The following is a 12500-nucleotide window of genomic DNA, read 5'->3' as shown; positions in this document are numbered from 1 at the left end:
TCGGTACCTCTGCTCTGTCATGGTGTGTAGTTTTTCCTATTGCTTTTTGGTGTGCTATGTACTAAATAATATTCAGCATTCCGTATCTGCTGGGGTTCCTTCATCATGTCGGTTGGTGAAGTGCTGATTTGTTGTCAGGAGCTACCAAATCCCGGCCACCTTTTTGTGGGAGCATTTCCTGGGTATGTGCTTAATTGCGTCCTTGTGTGCTTGTTGGTTTCCACTGGATTTTGGAATTGTTACTGAATTCAGATAACTAAATTATTACCAATTCAACCTATTTGGAGGATACTGGGAGTATATCATGTCATATATTATAAATGTTCGGAGTTTAAGCATCCATACCTGCACTCAGGGTATCCTGGTTCATGTTACCATATCTACCAGCACAGAAAACACCAAAAACTAGCTTGCGACCAGTGCGACCCTCCTCCACATTTAAAGGCTCCGGACTGCAGATCGGGCCTCCACTCATGCTGGCATCAGCAGGTGATTTAGCAGCCAGCTCCAGGCCCTTGAGCTGAGTGCGGGTGCCACGCGGCAGCACACACACTAGCGCTCAGGAGACACGCCTCAGTCTCGCTGACGCGCCGCGCACCTTCCTCGGGGGAAACATGATGGCGTGGTGGTCCGCCGCGCCACTGAGCCCAGCGTGCTGAGCTCGGGTGTTTTCAGGACGGCGGTCTTTCTTTCACTGTATCGTTGGAGGAGCTTCTGTTTTGCCGTGCCTGGACTCGGTTTTACACTAATAAAGACATACTGCTGTACCTGACAACGTGTTCTGGGGCTGGCTGGCTTTTTGTTTTTTTGTTCTTCTTTTCTTTTCACGCTTCAAACTAGCATTGTCAGCAGATAAGGCAAAGGCCAATACTGGACTCGATTGGTTGCTTGGTTGTATTAGTCTGCCCTGAAGGCTCCACTGCCCAGCTCTTGACCTCTGACCTCCTCATTGGCTTAGCTATCAACTCTCTTTCTCTGCGCCCATTGGCTAGACTCTTGTAGATGAACTGAATACATTTGATTTCCATTGGTTGGTTTTGGTTGGCTCTTCAAGCCTCATTGGCTGTTGTTTTGACAGAGCTATTTTTTGGTTGCTAGGGTATGCCCTTTTGGTTAGCAAAAAAGGTTAATAATATACATTCCATTTAATATCAAATAAATACATTATAACACATTCATAATGTATCAAGTGAAATACAGTGGTCTGCTCCCATTCAAGTGTGTATATATTGAAACACCACATGATTGGGACTTGACTTTCAGTTTTTCAAACTGATATAAAATGCCACACTTTTATTATTTTAAAACATGAATAACTATTGATATGAACATTCATAAATGCGTCTGAATAGTTTGCTATGTAAATACCACGTATGTGAAGTGCTACATATGGGTAATTCTAGTGATAAAGTCCCTTTTACTACAATAATAGTATTCTTGCGGCTGTTTAAAAAAAGCTAAGGAAGAAGTGAACAGAAAGGCAGGGGATTTTTTGGGAACTCCTTACTACACAACTCTCTCCTTCACTCATTCTTTAATTTAATTACCTTTAATTTCTTTTAATACACAGTAAATTCTTTAACTTAATTATCTATAATTTCTTTTATTTATTTACTTAAATTTATAATCATTTATTAAACTTCTTGAATTTAATTACCTTTGACTTATTTTATTTATTTACTTAAACTTATACCCATTTATTCAAATGCTCAATTTAATTATTTAATTATCGCCAAGATGTCAGGCACGGCGCTGGAGCCAGCTTTTGTGTAGCGCCGTGTGGTCGACCCGTCGGTGTGATTATCGCGCCCCCGGCGACAGAGGAGCTCATCAGCCCTGTGGACCGTGGCGAGGGTGATGTGATTGCTGTGATCCGTGTGCTGGGTGAGCCTTGATCGCTGCTCAGGAAGAGTAACACAGTAATACAGACCCCCCCAACTCTCCCTGCTGAAACCTGCAGCATCATTAGAGAGGCAGGGGAGGGCTGTGCAGGGTTTCCAGCTGTCGCCCTTTCAACCTACGAAGGCGAAGACCTGTGTCGGTATTTTGCAGTAGGCCAGGAGCCACCAACTCCACTGATATAAAGTAAATTCATCAGAAAAGTACCGCTAGGTCAGCGGGATCGAGCCCTGGACTGTTCACATTCTCGTTATGGAATTGTGGGATCGATTTGGAGTGACTGTAAGGCAGTCTCTGTTCAAAATGATTTTTAAATCGTCTTATGCTAAGCATCTAGAAGCAGTGTGCCGTGGTACGTAGGATCATGTGGATTAGCGCGGGATAGGTCACTTGGATTAAGTATGCTGTATCATTTTAGTCTCTTGAATGTGTTTGCCTGCTTGTTTAATCTAAAGAGGATGCGCATCAAAATTCACATCATAAGTATTGTACACATGATCAAACATCCCCTAGTACATGCTACAGAAATCCCAGTTGTCACCCTGCTGTGCTCATTAGCATACGTAATGAGGTTCTGTAACATTATTCGCAATGATCAAAAGAAGAGATTGATCAACATTAGCATACAAACGATGTATTGTGATGCAGTTAAATCCCTCACAGATTACTCCAACCGGTAGGTACATAAAGTCCCTTAATCCAGCTACCTCTGTCCAAAGGTCACTTCACTTTGGTATTGAATATAACCAAAGTACTTCAGACATTAGCATTGACGTGTGAGCATCTTCCTCTCTCTGCCCTGCTCTCTGGCTGTTCCGTGTTTTCCTCTCTCTCTCTCTCTCTCTCTCTCTCTCTCTCTCTCTCTCTCTCTCTCTCTCTCCCTCTCTCTCCCTCTCTCCCCTATGGCCACAGAGCCTTGGGCGACTCAGGAATGAGAGTAAGGTTGGTCAGTGTGATCCATGGCTGCACACCTCGGGCAGGCATAGAAGGCAGTTGGGGGTGGTGCAGCACCAGGCTTCTCTCCACACTGGCCTGGCTCTAATGAGGAGGTGGGGCGGGGCGGGGCGGGGCAGGGCGGGGGGGAACGCAGCGTTGCCCCTGAGCTATGGGATGCCGGAATACCTGCTGGACCGGTCGGCGCCAGCGCAAAGCCATTCTTGAACATTGAATCTTGCTTCTGTTGTTGCTGGTTCTTCTCAACCCACCCCCACCCCCTCCGTGTCCGTGTTGTTGTGACTTATATTATGCAGTGTATTACTTTCCTATTTAACCTACATTTAAAACTGAACATTGTGTAAGTATCCAAACTCTGTGAATTAAATAAAACATGCAACCCCCCCCCCCCCCCCCCAATAAGTCTAAATATATTGTTTTTGTGATAATCAGGGCAAAAGAGTTGAGAGTCCAGATGGTCCACAGTGGAGAGTCCATTCTCCTGTCTTGAAAACTTGTTTTGGTGAAGGCATTTTTTATTGTGACAGCGGCAATATGTATATGTGTAGTTATTAGCAGCGTGTGAGGTGGTAGAGTTGAAAGCCGGGGTATTCATTATAAACAGGTATTGAATATGCATGGGGTTTGGAAATTGCTGTAACCTCAAAGCAGACCTACACTCTGTGTGCAATTGTGTGTGTGTTCTCAGCCATTTGTACCGCACAATGCGGTCACAGTGGTTACTAAAACTCTTTGGAACTGTGAAAGTGCTGTGGACATTAATGCTCAATAAGTATGAGCTAGAGGACAGAAGGACATGGGATATGGCAGCGTGGTGTGTGTGTGCGCGCGTATGTGCGAGAGCACATTTGTGTGTGCGTTTACAATATATCATTGCTTAATTGTTATGGCAATATTTGCCTCTGCAGTGCTGATATTGCAGAAGGTGGCAATATGAGCTGTCTAATAAATAACAATTTTTTAAATTGCGTGCTGTAAGCATCTTGGATAATCTCAGACACGCCAGATGCATTTTCTCGGCCTGTTTTGATGAGTTGTGGCATTCGCATGATCAACAAACATAATTCATTTTGGTCAGAATATTGCAAGCCCGTTTTTAACCACGGCACCTAAAGATTCACCTGTGTTTTACTGTACTAAGTCATAGGCATAATGCAAGCACAATATATAGCAATAGAACTGCAATATAATGTGGTCTTTCTGTCCATATTTTGCAGCTATAGTATACATGTGTTTTTAGGGTGTGTGTGTGTGTGTGTGTGTTGGTGGGTGAGTGGGTGGGTGGGTGTATGTGTGTGTGAGGGACATTTCAAATGTAAATCCATTCTCTCTGGAGGCCGAGAAGCAGCTTGCTGTGCAGTTCCCTGTGCTGCATACTGTCTTTTTTCTTTTGTATTTTTAGGTTTCGGATAGACTTGTCAAAATGGTGCTGTCAAATGCACCCTGCATGCGCGCATAATGTCAGAAGAGCTCTCATTACTGAACACACACATACTGGCAGACAGACAGCTGATACACATGCACACACACCCACATGCACATGCACATAACTCTGAGTGCACTCACACTCACACACACATTCGACTGGCGTACAAGCAGCAGATTCACACATGCATACACAGGCAGTTACATAGATACCCACAGTTACCAGAACACACACACACACACACACACACACAAACACATTATTTTGGCTCAAAATTTAGGGGAAGGGGTTTGTCTGCTTTTTTTGTTGTCGTTTTTTGAATTAACATCAGTGTGTTTCTCCACACTGAAGTTTTACTTGATATCTGTACAAACTGTACTGTAGCCACTGCACTTAGTAGTGCTTTTAGCTACAAGCCATCAGATGGAGCAGTCAGCAGACACCTCCCTGACCTCTCACAGACAGACACCTCCCTGACCTCTCACAGACAGACACCTCCCTGACCTCTCACAGACAGACACCTCCCTGACCCCTCACAGACAGACACCTCCCTGACCCCTCACAGACAGACACCTCCCTGACAGACACCTCCCTGACCCCTCACAGACAGACACCTCCCTGACCCCTCACAGACAGACCCCTCCCTGACCCCTCACAGACAGACCCCTCCCTGACCCCTCACAGACAGACCCCTCCCTGACCTCTCACAGACAGATCCCTCCCTGACCCCTCACAGACAGACAACTCCCTGACCCCTCACAGACAGACCCCTCCCTGACTCCTCACAGACAGACCCCTCCCTGACCTCTCACAGACAGATCCCTCCCTGACCCCTCACAGACAGACAACTCCCTGACCCCTCACAGACAGACCCCTCCCTGACTCCTCACAGACAGACCCCTCCCTGACTCCTCACAGACAGACCCCTCCCTGACTCCTCACAGACAGATCCCTCCCTGACTCCTCACAGACAGACACCTCCCTGACCCCTCACAGACAGACACCTCCCTGACCTCTCACAGACAGACACCTCCCCCTCACAGACAGACACCTCCCTGACCCCTCACAGACAGACACCTCCCTGACTCCTCACAGACAGACACCTCCCTGACCCCTCACAGACAGACACCTCCCTGACCCCTCACAGACAGACACCTCCCCCTCACAGACAGACACCTCCCTGACCCATTCCATAGTGCAGCCCCATTCCATATATTTCTCCATATCTGTTTGTCTCTGCCTGTATGCAGACGTTTTCAGAAGCATGCTCCTGCTGTCTTCCCACACATTTTAGACACAATCAATTCCAACCATCGTCTGTAATTTTGATGAAAGTGATTTTCTCACTCTCAGCTCTGCTGGCGTAAAACATCTCGGCCTGCTGAAATACAGAGGGAATTCGATAAAAAAGAGAACGCACCAGAGAGAGAAAGCCTCTCTCTGAACTGAAAATGTGTAAAATGCCTAAATTATTCAAGCTGTGTGCATTGGCAGCGAAAACCACACTAATAAAATGCCATTCCCTGACATTAAACGAGCCAAATCTCATTTTTAACAAACGAAGACCAGACGAGGGTAGCCACTGGAGTCCGCCACGATCTGCCCCGTGAATATGAATGTGATACAGTGGTCGGAAAATTAGCAATAACGTTCCCACTGCTCCGTGGATTTACGGACATGCCTTGCTTCGCATACATTTCAAGGGAATGCTGGGGTGCATTTTGTCTGGCGGCAGCGCTAGAATCCCTGCCACACTGGGAAACACGGTCTTGGAGCAGCTCTGTTGCGAGGCCTAGCTCTGATGGAAAGCGCTGGTTCTTGGCGAGGGTGCCCCATCTGCAGGGTGCGCCTCGCGAGGCTCTCGGAGCTGACACGGCCCCCAGAGATGACCCCCTCTTCCTTAAGCGGTTTGTCATTTAGTCAACATTCCAGCCCCGCAGTGACAGTGCAGCTGTGTGAGCCAAAATGGACCCCGTGGAGCTGAGTGCCCCTCCCCTTCACTTTCAGTTTCAGACAGTGCTGGGAGGCTGGGACTAGCTGCCAGCAATGCAGAGTGCGAGAAATAAGTGACAAGGGGCCTCCATCTGTGTGTGTGTGTGTGTGTGTGTGTGTGTGTCTGTGCCTCTCTATGTGCTCACATGTCTATGCGTGTCTGTGTGTATGTGTGAGTGTTTCTGGGTGCACACGGGTCTGTCAAGAGCTCTTAGCTCGTCTCAGCAGAGACATGGTGGGATGAGAACGCAGGAGCCTCAGACTGACACCTCACTGGCCCCTCCCCCCCCAGGGAGGTGGAGACTGACAAGAGCTACAGAGCAGCGGTGGGATGGAGGATAGAGTTGCTCTCCGGGCTGACAGTTCCCCCAGTTACCGTCCAGGGACAGAAGGACACCCCCCGCCCCATACCTTTGGTCACTGCTTGGTGAGGACTCCTCCAGAGAGGACTCCAGAGAAGACTCCTCTAGATAGGACTCCTCCAGAGAGGACTCCTCCTTCAGAGCCCTGTGCTGCCATTCGACACGAGGGGCCAGCAGTGTGTGGGGCCGCAGTGACTGGCAGGTTGCAGGTTGCTGCTGATTGCAGACATATTGTGTGTGTTATGGAATGCTAATGCTCAGCTGGCCTTTCGTAGGGAAGAGATGAAGGATGTAAAAATAGCAATTGCCATCCCATCTGCTCCCCCCCCTCTCTCTCTCTCTCTCTCTCTCTCTCTCTGTCCCTCTTTCTTTCTCGCATTCCTCTCTCTCTATTTCACTCCTTTTCTCACTCCCTCATCTCTTTCTCTCTCTCTCTTCCGTATATACTCTCCTTTCCCTTGTGTGTGTGTGTGGTGGGGGGGTTGAATGCATGAATGATTGTATTCCATGTGTTTGTGAGGACTTGCTCTAGATGAATAACACTTATCCGTTTTTAATTATTTCAAATTAAAGAAGACCAAGCAAATGAAATGGGCATTGTGGGTTGAAATCTCTAATGAAGATTTGTTTGCACGTCCACTAATATCATTTGCAAAATTACACATTATTCTGTAATTATAGAACTAACGAGGCCTGATAAGCTCTGTCAGAATTCCTAATAACTTTGTCTTCGTCATTCCACTCTGGCGAAATTCGGTAAGTCAAATGTTACTTGTCGGTTCAGTTTGCATTATCAATTGCAGAGCTGCTATCACTCATGCAAACTTAACATCGTAATTTTGTTCACCCATCACATATAAATGGGACAAAAATTTGAGAGTTCTTTATAGGGGGCGTTCATGTTATTTTTTTTCAGTGACTAATATGGCAAAGGAATTTGAAAACAAGGGCATTTAGCCTAGAAAGACAACGTAATTTGTATAATCCTTATCACTGCACTGTTTCTTTCTTCTTCTCTGCTGAGCGCATGTAGCAGTTTCTCCTACGGTGCCGACGCTGATACCGGAATGATGCATCCATGCCTACAGGCCCAGGGAGCCCTGCCTTCTCCGTAACGCTGTGTTTGTTTACTTCCACTCTACAGTGCCCTCCGCTTACCTTTGACTCTGCATCGTGATTCACTAATGACGGTCCTCGGGTCACAGTTTACGGCAGAGCAAGCTTAGCCCTCACTTCCTAAGGGCTTTGAAGCATTAAATGCCTAAAGACAAAAAAAATAAAGACACGTTAAGGTGAAAGAGAGATGGGAACGCATGGAGCTCTTTTTTTTGTGAATCTTTCTCTTTTTTCCCATTCTGGAAGCAGGCAGCTATCAGAGAGAAGGGAAAAAAAAGAAAGATTATACAAATAGTTCCCATGTGGCCGTGCATCAGCGCATAATGGCCCATATAGATACAGTAATTAAGATCCGGTGAGCAGTCCAGAGAAGGAGGCATTTACCTTTTTCTCCCAAAGACAGTTTTATTGTTTCAAGGAATGCAATTAGTCCCAGATAACACTTTTTATTTCCTGCTGCCTGTCACTCTTTTTGGACCTCTCTCTCTCTCTCTCTCTCTCTCTCTCTCTCTCTCTCTCTCGCTCTCTCTCATAATCCTTTTCTTGTTCGGTGTCTTGTTGGCAGTATGCAGAGTTAAATCAGTGTTTGATTCTTGCTTTCTCTTTTTGAAGTATTGCGTGCACTGCCCTGCTTGTGACTTACATTGTAGTAACACACGTTAAATTCCGTTCTCAATGCTACATGGAGCATGAGCAAAGTGCCCATTCCAGGGCCGCGTTCCTAGTGTTCCTAGCCCAGCACCGTAAACAGCCCAGATGCGAGATGAGTCACTAATCCCCCATGTCTTGTTAATTACCCTTTGGTCATTAAAGGGTGAATTAGTATTGATTTCCATGGACTTGCACCTTGCCTGTTTAAGTAGTGCATGTTATAATGCCTCATTACATTTTCCAAAATGCTAAAAAAAAAAAAAAGTAGAAACAGGATCTGGCTGGTTCCACACACACACACACACACACACACACACACACACACACACACACACACACACATGCAAGGAGTATTGTTTGTTCCCCTTGCCAGCATGATATACACAGAACACAATGCCATATGGTATATTGCATTTTCTCTGTCCATATTCTCTGTCCATGACAGTGCATTTCTTTTCCTGGAGTGCTACAGGGTGAACATCTCCACACACACACGCACACACACACGCACACACGCACACACACACACACACACACACACACACACACACACACAACCTATATGAGCTCATTATGAAGCCAAGGAACACTTGTGTTAAGTTAGGATTGCCTCTAAATTAAGACCACAGCATTGCGAGAACGACCATAGTTTACGCAATCATTTTATTCTGAATTAACTTGCAATCTACATTTTTACACTTGAATTAATTTGCTGATGAGAGCAATATAAGCTGTTAAAATGAATTGTGAAACCAACAGAGTGTGCTTTGCTATTCCTGCAAGGTAAAAACGGAAAGAGACGGTGAAAATTAATTGTGCGGATGAATAATAAGGTTCTCACGTCGTTTGTTGCGCCATAATAACGATATTTTATTCAGGCGTCCGCAATATGGATTTTTGTCCTTATCCATCACGCCGTTCAATCTACACACACGTTACACGTGGCGAAGCAATCAATTATCCATTATTCATTATTATTAGCTGCTGTCATGTGGGCCTGCAACATATTTATTTTTTCCTCAGTGGGATGTAAATGTCTGACCAGCAAGGCGGGTTAAAGCGCTGGCAGGACTTTAAGACCCCCCAGGTTTCGGCACGCTGATCAACCCCACCGGCGTCCGGCGTCGTGCGTTCGGCGTCGGGGCGTCTGGCCGCTCCTTTATCTTACACCACGGTGTTCACCTGCAGTAGGTCCAGTAGCTTCATCTGTAGTAGCAGTGAAGGGTTGACGGATCAGCCCAGTCGGAGCAGCGGACGCGCGTCTAAGTCGCGGGCCGTGGCCGAGCACGCGCGTAACGGGGGCATATCGGGCGTTGTATTTACGTTAGAACGTATTGCAAACTACGTGTTTTCAATTAAAATCGGTTATATATGTTTGCACTTTCTGCGCCAAGTAATTGTTACATTATATTACTTGTGTTTTACTTTCACAAAATCTCAAATAGCCTACGGCTTGAAAGGCCTAGGTGTAACAGAAAAGTAGAATTACACTTGGAAAATCGGGGAGATATATATATATATATATATATATATATAGAGAGAGAGAGAGAGAGAGAGAGAGAGAGAGAGAGAGAGAGAGAGAGAGAGAGAGAGAGAGAGAGAGAGAGAGAGAGAGAGTTTGCTGTGTTTTGATAGGACAGGAAATGATTCTTCTGACTGTGGTCACTGCAGGAAGTTTGCTGGCTCCTACGGGGCCTTCTTCAGCAGTCAGATTCACTACTAAATGTTAAACAGTAAACTAACTCCTTTGTCATTAGTGTGCATGAATTTATTACAAGCTTTAAAATGCATAAATAGGTTGTCTGGGGAAAAAAAATGCATTACTTGTGAGAGTAGCTGTAACAAGCTTTAAAATGCATAAATAACAGGTTTCCTGAATGAATTTTACAGGAAATGCATTATTTGAAACGGTAGCTGTAACAATATAAAATATAAACACTCTATTAGATTACTTCATTTTTCATAAAATGCAGTGCTGGTGTCCAAACCCCTTCAGCTGCCCCGTGGGTTCAGCACTCCCTCAGCAATGGATGGCTCACTGTTTTAAACAGCTATCAGTTGACTGTATTCCAGAGCATCACTGCATTTATGCCAGACATTTGGATGACACCATGCAGGTGCATGCTCAGGAAGGCACGGATAAAAGTCATGGTACAGCATAGGGAGGTGAGAAAGGAGAGTGTTGTGAGGAGTAGATACAGGAGATGGAGTGTTGTGAGGAGTGAAAACAGGAGATGGAGTGTTGGAAACGAGAACATGGAGTATGCTGAGTGAGTCCAAAGATATGTGAGGCCATCATATGCTCCGTATGCATGTCTGTTATATAGCAACAGCGGTGATAAAAATATAGCTCTGTTTGTGTGTGTGTGTGTGTGTGTGTGTGTGCGCGTGCGTGCGTGCGTGTGTCTGCATGCGTACGTGTGTGTGTGTGCGTGTGTGTGTGCGTGTGCGTGTGTGTGTGTGTGTGCATGAGTGTGTGTGTGTGTGTGCGTGCGTGCGTGTGTCTGCATGCGTACGTGTGTGTGTGTGTGTGTGTGTGTGTGTGTGTGTGTGTGCGTGCGTGCGCGCGTGTGTCTGCATGCGTACGTGTGTGTGCACAGGTGTTTTCATGCGTATAAAGATTTCTCTTGACAGTCATTTTACCACCATCTCCCTGTTGTAAAAATGCAATGTAAATTTACTCTTCAAAAAAAAATAAACCAAGGAACATCCAATTATCCCGTCTTTGGCACTGCTGATTGCTTCGCTCAGTGTGGTATGATTGCTGATTATAGGACGAGCTCATTGTCCAGACCCTGGGTAGCATCTGGAAAGAGTCTGAATTGATTTATTTGAAGAAGTCAATGGAGGAGCCCTTTAGCAGGGTTGGATAGCTAATTAAAATTCAAATGTGGGTCAGATCCAATGTAATGACTTTCCATTAGCTCCTTGTTCTTGTTTCGCTTTGATGAAGGTGTGCGAGGGCGTGTGAGTATGTATGTGTACCTGTGTGTTAGGCGAAGTGTATTTGTGTGTGTTGGAAGGAGTGTATTTGTGTGGGCCAACTCCTGTTTGCTCAATTTGGTGTTCACTTGTCTACTGTGTTCTTCCCTTCAGCTGGGTGCACTGTGACACTTGACCCAAACAAGCACCTCCAAACAAGTATTAATTTTTTCCAGGTGATGACTCTTGGGTGCTTGAAGTCAGGTAAAGCTGGAGCTCTAACGCTGCTGAGCCGCCGCTCCGTTCCTAATTCAGAAGAAGAGCGCACATCTCTGGGCCCGAAGGCTTGAGTTGGATTGTTCATACTTAGAATCATGATGGTCAAAGTTCACTCCGTCCTTCAAAACTCTAGCAGATTTTCAGTGAGTCAGACAGATTCAATATTAAATCTAAATTTATCACTCTGCTTCACACATACACACACACACGCGTGTGCATGCATGCACACAACTCCTCTGCCCTAGATCTCACTGCCTGATCAAACATCTCCATCACACAGAGACTGGGGGCAGGTAAACTCTGGGTTGTGTGGAGTCGTGTCTGCTCCCCTTGCGTGCACGCACTCCCATTCTCCCTTGCTCTGCACCCCTGCAAACAGACCCATGAGTGGGTTTCATTATTTATGAAGTTGCAGTGCGGAGCGTGTTGAGGGTTTCTCTGTAAACGCAAGGCTCTGTCCAAGAGGTACGGCAGCACACACACCTGCTGCTTCCTATAAATGATTATCTGTCTCCGTTATGGAAGGCTTTGTGCACAGGACACACCGCATGGAGGGTCTAACTACAAAACTACAGGCGGATGGATGCGGTGTGTGTGTGTGTGTGTGTGTGTGTGCACGTGTGCGCATGTGTGTATGTGAGTGTGTGTGTGTATGGGTGTGAAGAGAGTGAGCAAGTGAGAAAAGGACAGTTTGACAAGAGGTGACCTCCGTGCTTGGTAAACACGCTCCTGCATGTGTTTGTTGGTGGGGGGTCGGCCAAATGTCCTTGTGATGATGGGAAAACTTAAATGTTTGAGAGAACATTTGGCAGATCCCCACGAGGAAAAACTTTTTTTAACCAACAGTGGAACTTTTATTTGAAAAAAAACACGTGAACAAGAAATATTTCCTTTAGATT

General features: G+C 45.9%; 1 protein-coding gene across 3 annotated transcripts in view; it reads left to right on the top strand.

Moving 5' to 3' along the window:
• The window catches only part of epha6 (eph receptor A6), an 83962-nt gene that overhangs the window by 57789 nt on the left and 13673 nt on the right, over window positions 1-12500 (top strand). The window lies entirely within an intron of this gene.

This window comes from Electrophorus electricus, chromosome 18, assembly GCF_041902795.1.
Source record: "Electrophorus electricus isolate QZ-2024a chromosome 18, ASM4190279v1, whole genome shotgun sequence".
Taxonomy (NCBI): domain Eukaryota; kingdom Metazoa; phylum Chordata; class Actinopteri; order Gymnotiformes; family Gymnotidae; genus Electrophorus; species Electrophorus electricus.
The sequence above is the reverse complement of the archived record's forward strand: the minus strand, read 5'-3'. Positions and strand labels throughout refer to the sequence as shown.